Consider the following 7,062-nt stretch of genomic DNA (forward strand, 5'->3'; position numbering starts at 1 on the left):
CATTGAACAGTGCAAACACAAAGCAAAAAATTACACAGTGCGGGAGGTTACAGTTCAATCAAAGTAGGCGGATTAACTGTTCAAGTGAATTAATTCACTTGAACAGTGCGGTGAAATGCAGGCAAAGAGAACCTGTTACTGTTCAAGTGAATTAAAACTCACTTGAACAGTGTAAATGCAAAGAAAACCACTGCGCACACAAGGTGAAGAGAACAAACCTGGAGATGAAGAAGCTGTCTGCGTTCGTCCGTTCCCAGTCTTTCCCTCCTGTCCTATGTTGGCGTCCGTTTCCCTGTTTTTTCCTTTCCTCTACGTCTTTGTCACTCTCTCTCCTCGGTTTTCTGCTCTTTCTTCTCCTCTGTTCTGCAAGTGTTATATGTAAAAAAATGAAAGCAAAGCCCGAAAGAGATGATGAGCTGGTGCGGTTGGTGTTGTTGTTGCGACTGCTCTTCCTCCTCTGGTGTGGCTGTTGGGATGAAGGAATGATGAGCTGGTGCGGTTGGTGGTGTTGCTGCCACTGCTCTTCCTCCTCTCTGGTGTTGCTGCGGCTGCCTTTCCTCCTGGTGGTGCTGCTGCTGCTGGGATGGAGGAGATGATGAGGTCGTTGGCAGCGCTGGTGCGGCTCCTGGTGTTGCTGCTGCTGCTCTTCTCCTGGTGCTGCTGGACCGAAGGAAATGGTGAGCTGACGATGGCGCTGCGGAATGGATGTTCTTCCCTCTGTATTCTCTTGCTCTTTCTCCGTTTTCCTGTTGGTTGCTGCTTTGCCTAATACCTGCTCCTGGTCTGCTGGCGAAACCGGTTTAATTTCTTCAGTCCTCACTGTCTGCGTTCGCCTTCTGCTCTCTTGCGTCTTTGTTTTGCTTCCGTTTCTCTTCTCTCCCTCTCCTCCGTTCTGTTTTCCTTTCTCACAGTAACGAAAGGATGAAGGAGAAAAACTCACTCTGTTCTCGTGTTGCTGGAAGGGAAGGAGGGCTTCTGCTGATTCGGCTACTGCGGCTGAGACAAGGTGCAGCTTCGGCTGGTTCTGCTACTGAAGCTGAGGAAGGATATGGCTGCGGAGGAGGTTACAGCTGGGCGAGTGGCTTGCCATGGTTCAGCACAGGTGGTGCTGCTAGCTGCTCTTCCTCCTGGCATTGCTGCGGCTGCTCTTCCTCCTGGTGTGGCTGCTGGGCTGAAGGAGATGATGAGCTGACGATGGCGCTGCGGCTGCTGGCTGGTCCTTCTGTGGTTTCTTCTGTTTATCTTCTCTCCTTCTGCTCGTCCCTGTTGTATTCTTCCTCATCCATTTGGTCTCTGGTCTTCTTCCCCGTGCTTCCCGTCTTGGCTCTGCTGAGAAGAAAATGGTTGCTGCTGCTGTGGAGTTCGGGGAAGGCTGGTCTTAAGAGAAGCTGCTGGATCGTGGAGGAGAATCTGGTGGTGTTGGGAGGAAGCCGACGATGCCTCACGGTGGTCAGGAAGGTGGCGGTGTGCTTCCAAACGGTGGAGGGAGAGAGCAGAGAGAGAGGTTACCGTTCTTCTCTTCCCCTCTGTTTTCCTCCTTTAACTGCCATCCCTTTCGTTCAAAACTTTCCCCCTCTAGTTTTCCAGCCCTCTCCCCTTTTCAAAAAAACTCTCCCCCTGGTAAATTAATTGTGAGCGGTATTCATAGGCACAAGTGGAGCGGGGCAGCAGCGTGCGCATGGGGAGCAGGGGACACCAAGCCAGGGCAGCCTGCGCTGCTCCCACGCCTGCGCTGCTCCCCACTCCTGAGGGTCTCAGGCAGCGGCATGCACATGGGAGGAACGTTGTCTACACTATTTTGGTTTTTTCTTATTATTTTTTTATTTTTGTGAGGATCCAAAAATGGGTTACAACAACTCTCATTCAAATTTTCCACTAATAAGAGACAAGAATTCCTTGTCTCCCTATATTTGCCAGATAAACCATTCCATTTCCACCTTTGAGTGATGGACGATCGCCGCGATGTCGCTCCACGTGCGACACTTCTTAAATCTCAATCTCTTTCTCTTTGTTTCTTCCATTTCTTCAGTCTTTGTTAAGCCAAGCTTAACAATTGGTATCAGAGAATGGCAGACGGTAATAAACTCAAGGTGGTGAATGAAAACTGCAAAAAGTTGGAGAATCAGCTACAAAGTCATCACCTAGAATGGCAGGAATCTATGGCTGAAAGTAAGGAACGTTGGGTAGAGCAAGGCACCAAGATTGATCAGCTAGTCCTACAGATGAAAACAATATCCACACAGTTCCAACAATTCATTACTTCTCAACCAGCGAGAAAGGAAATTGGAACTAGTTCCAGAGGCATTTTGGCTACTCCAGGAGCTGATAAAGAAACAAGAATGTCTATCTCAATTGAAAGAATCGCACCAGGACACAGGAATCAATTCAGAGGTGATCAAATGATGGGGCAAAAACCTCATAAGATGGGATACAACATACCATTGCCCAGGGTAGATATGCCAACGTTCAGGGGAGAGAATCCTCATGGATGGTTGCGAAAATGCAGAAAATATTTCAAGATTAACATGATACCTGCACACCAGTGGGTAGAAGTGGTCTCCTATTACTTGGAGGGCAAGGCAGACGTATGGTTTGAAGGATTAGTATGGGAGAATGACTCTTGGATTGACTGGGAGGAATTTGCACAAACTCTTTGCAAACGGTTTGGCAATAGAGAAGACAGTGTGGAAGAATTCAACAAACTGATCCAAGATAGGAGTGTGGAGGACTACATAGAACGATTTGAGGAGCTGAGATCATTGATGAATGCGCTTAATCCATCCTTAACAGAATCCTATTACATCTCGAGCTTCATTAGTGGGCTGAAGGAGGATATTAAATCGATGCTGAAGATCTTGAAACCTTCAAATGTATTAATGGCATTTGAACAAGCTACGTGGCAAGAAGAGTCTAACAATGCATTAACCAAGAGGACCAGATCGGTGCAGCGCAGTAACACTATATTCAACAATGGAGGAGTAATAAGTAGTGCTCCATCCACTGTCTTTAGCCCAAATCGGATTGAAGGGGGGAAACTTCACTCAGATAGCTTATTTGAACAGAGGAAGAGGCTCAAACAGTGCTTCAAGTGTGGGGACAAGTACACACCTGGGCACAGATGCAGTGCTAAAGGCTTACATATGATCGAAGGGGTAGAGGAAGAAGAGGACGAGGGAATCAAGGAACTAGAAGACACAATGCAGGATGAATGCAAAGAAATGAGGCCGATAGATGAATTTGGACTATCACTAAATGCCTTAGCAGAAAATGATACCTACAATAATATACTATCAGGATTAAGGGAAACTATCAAGGAAGGGACCTTATAATTCTGATAGATAGTGGAAGTACCCACAACTTCATTGATAAGAGCACAATTACAGAGTTGAATGTTGCCAAGAGTAAAACCACGTTATGAGCAGTGATTGTGGCTAATGGAAACGTCATGTTATGCGAGATGCAGAGTCCTGGCTTTACTTGGTTCATGCAGAGCTATGAGTTTAAGGCCAACTTGAGGGTACTGAAATTAGGTAGGCATGATATAGTGCTGGGAGTGGATTGGTTGAAGCAGTTCTCTCCAGTGCTCTTTGATTTCATCAAGCCACGATTATCATTAAAAAAAGATGGCAGAATGATTGAATTGAAAGGAATATCGCAAATTTCGGACTTGCAAATGATAACAACAATTAAAGAGCAGAGAAACTTCAAAGATGTGATTGTAGGAGTAGTTGGTCAGTTTTTTGCTATGGACATGGAAAGGGAAGAAAAGCCAACCGAAGCTGTTGTGGAGATTGAAGCCTTGTTGAGGGAATTTGCTAAACTTTTTGAAAAACCATGAACTTTACCACCAAGGAAATTTGATCATAAAATTCTATTGAAATTAGGTTCACAAGTTGTCAACATCAGACCATACAAAAGCTCATTCATCCAGAAGGGCGAGATAGAGAAGCTAGTAAAGGAAATGCTTTCCAATGGAGTAATACAACACAATGTTAGTCCCTTTACATCTCCAGTTCTGCTTGTCAAAAAGAAGGACAACACATGGAGATTCTGCATCGACTATCGACAACTTAATGAGCAAACCATCAAGAACAAATTTCCCATTCCTTTTATAGACGATCTCCTTGATGAGCTACATGGTTCCAGGTTCTTCTCTAAGCTGGACCTACGATCAGGGTATCATTAGGTCAGAATGCATGAAGAAGATATTGAAAAAACAGCGTTTAGGACGCATCATGGGCATTATGAGCTTAGAGTTATGCCTTTTGGCCTCACAAATGCCCTGGCCACCTTCCAAGCATTGATGAACAGCGTACTGGAGCCTTTTTCATGAAAATTCGTATTGGTATTCTTTGGTGACATCCTTATTTACAACTCAACCTTTGAGCTGCACCTTGCTCACCTTAGGCAAGTTTTGGAAACTTTAAGTACTAACCAATTATTCGCCAAGAAATCCAAATGTGCATTCAGGGAACAACAGGTAAAATATTTAGGGCATGTGATCTCCATAGAAGGAGTGGCAACAGACAAGAAGAAGATTGAAGTTGTAGCCAATTGGCCTACTCCACAATATTTGAAGGAATTGAGAGGGTTCCTTGGGTTGGCTGGGTACTACAGGAAATTCATTCGACATTTTGGAATCATTAGTAAACCCCTCACTGACCTGCCGAAGAAAAACAATTATGGATGGAATACACAAGCTCAACAAGCATTCATGGTTTTAAAGAAGGCCCTGTGTGATGCACTAGTTCTTACCTTACCCGACTTCTCCAAAACATTTGTGCTGGAAACCGATGCCTATGATTATGGTTTGGAAGCTGTACTAAGCCAAGAAGGTAAACAAGTAACCTATTTTAGCAAATCCTTAAGCTCAAAGCACTTGGGATTGTCCATTTATGAGAAGGAGTACCTAGCTATTCTTATGGTTGTGGAGAAATAGAGACATTACCTAGAACAAGAACAATTCATCATACAAACGAATCACAAAAGCCTGGAGTATTTATTGGACCAGAAAATCCACACTGCAATTCAGAAGAAGGGCTTGACGAAACTCTTGGGGTTGAGGTATAAGATACTTATGAGAAGGACTGCATGGTATGAAGATGTTTATGCATCTTATGAGAAGGACTGCAAGTTATAGGCCATTATTCTTGGGAAACTGACAGGCACAACAGGGGAACCCGACTATACTTACAAAGAGGGAATCTTGTGAAACAAGGGCAGGATAGTGGTGGGGTAGGAAGGACACCTCAGAACTCAATTAGTGAAGTCTGTACATGATTCTTATATTGGGGGACATGCTGGCATTCAGAACACCTATAGAAGGCTGGAGACGAACTTCTACTGGTATGAAATGAAAGCCATGGTAAAACAAGCAGTGGAAGAATGTAATGTGTGTAGGCAAGCCAATATGGAAAGAGTAGCATATCTAGGACTATTACAGCCCCTATCAGTTCCTGGTGGTACGTGGGAGGCCATTACCATGGATTTTATAGAAGGGTTACCAAGTTCAGAAGCAAGAAATGCTATCATGGTGGTGGTTGACAAGTTCACTAAATATGGACATTTCATTGCACTCACTCATCCATTCATAGCACAAGACATTGCACAGTTGTTCCTAGATCATTTCTACAAATTCCATGGATTACCTGCAGTTTTTGTCACAGATAGGGACATAATCTTCACTAGTGTTTTTTGGAAAGAGTTATTCAAGAAGCTGGGGGTTAGGATGTTGATGAGCATGGCCTATCATCCACAAACGGATGGGCAGACCAAGAGAGTGAACCAATGTTTAGAAATATATCTTCGATGCATGACCATGCATCAGCCGAAACAATGGTTTCAATGGTTATCATTGGCGCAGTGGTGGTATAATTCTAGCCATCATTCAACCATGGGTAGAGCCCTTTCCAAAATCTTTATGGTTATGCTCCTCCTCAGAGCGAGTGGTTGGCACAAGAGCCTACTCCAGTAGCTGCAGTGGAGGAGGTGTTGCAGAGGAGGGCAAACATGGATCACGCACTGAAGAAGCAGCTGGAAACAGCAAGGCACAAGATGAAGCAACTTGCTGATAAAAAACAAACAGAGAGGGAATTTGTAGAGGGTGACTGGGTTTTTCTAAAACTACAACCTTATAGGCAAAATAGTGTGGCAGTAAGAAAAAACCTTAAGCTCAATCCCAAGTATCATGGTCCTTATCAGATCAGCAAAAGGATTGGGATGATGGCTTATGAGTTGAAGCTTCCAGAGGGAAGTTTGATACATCCAGTATTCCATGTATCCTTACTGAAAAGAAAGATTGGAGATGCAATCATCATGTCATCCAAGCTACCAGTATCAGATAAAGAAGGGCGGATGCAAATAGTGCCTATAGCCATATTGGATAGGAAGTTGATGAAGAAGGGTAATGGAGCAGCTACCGTAGTTTTGGTTCAGTGGTCCAATCGTTATCAAGAGGATGCAACTTGGGAGGATCTTACTGATCTACAGAAGCAGTTTCCCGATTGCCAAGCAGTTTTCAAACGTCTTAATTGAGCATTCTTGTGGACAAGAAGGCATTTAAGGGAGGAGTATTGTTACAGCTAAGAATAAGAATAGTAGTGACAGTTATTAGTTGCTAATAAATAGCATGTGCAAGGCACATGGGAGGTAGTTAGGAATAAGTTATTTTGTTAATTGGTAGTAAACACGTAATGCATGTTAAATGATATATAAGGGAAGAAGTTGACGTATTACACACGAAAAGTAATAACAGAATTCATTCTTCTTAAATCTTAGTCTCTTTCTCTCTGTTTCTTCCATTTCTTCAGTCTTTGTTAAACCAAGCTTAATAAAAATAAGGCCGTGAAAAGTTCAGCCAACTGAAGCTTCAAGCCGCTAATTCTCTCTCATCAGACATTAACGGCGAGTAAGTCCACCATCATCAGAATCCTCTCCTCCAGATCTACCAGAAGCTGCCCTCTTTTGCCCGTGATCTGGCCGAATAATTTCATCGCCTTCCAATAGTGGCTGCGTGTGGGCTACATGCGCCATTGAGTCAATTCGTAATTTTATGAGAAGTCC

Source organism: Populus trichocarpa, chromosome 19 (assembly GCF_000002775.5).
Source record: "Populus trichocarpa isolate Nisqually-1 chromosome 19, P.trichocarpa_v4.1, whole genome shotgun sequence".
In the NCBI taxonomy this organism is placed as follows: Eukaryota; Viridiplantae; Streptophyta; class Magnoliopsida; order Malpighiales; family Salicaceae; genus Populus; species Populus trichocarpa.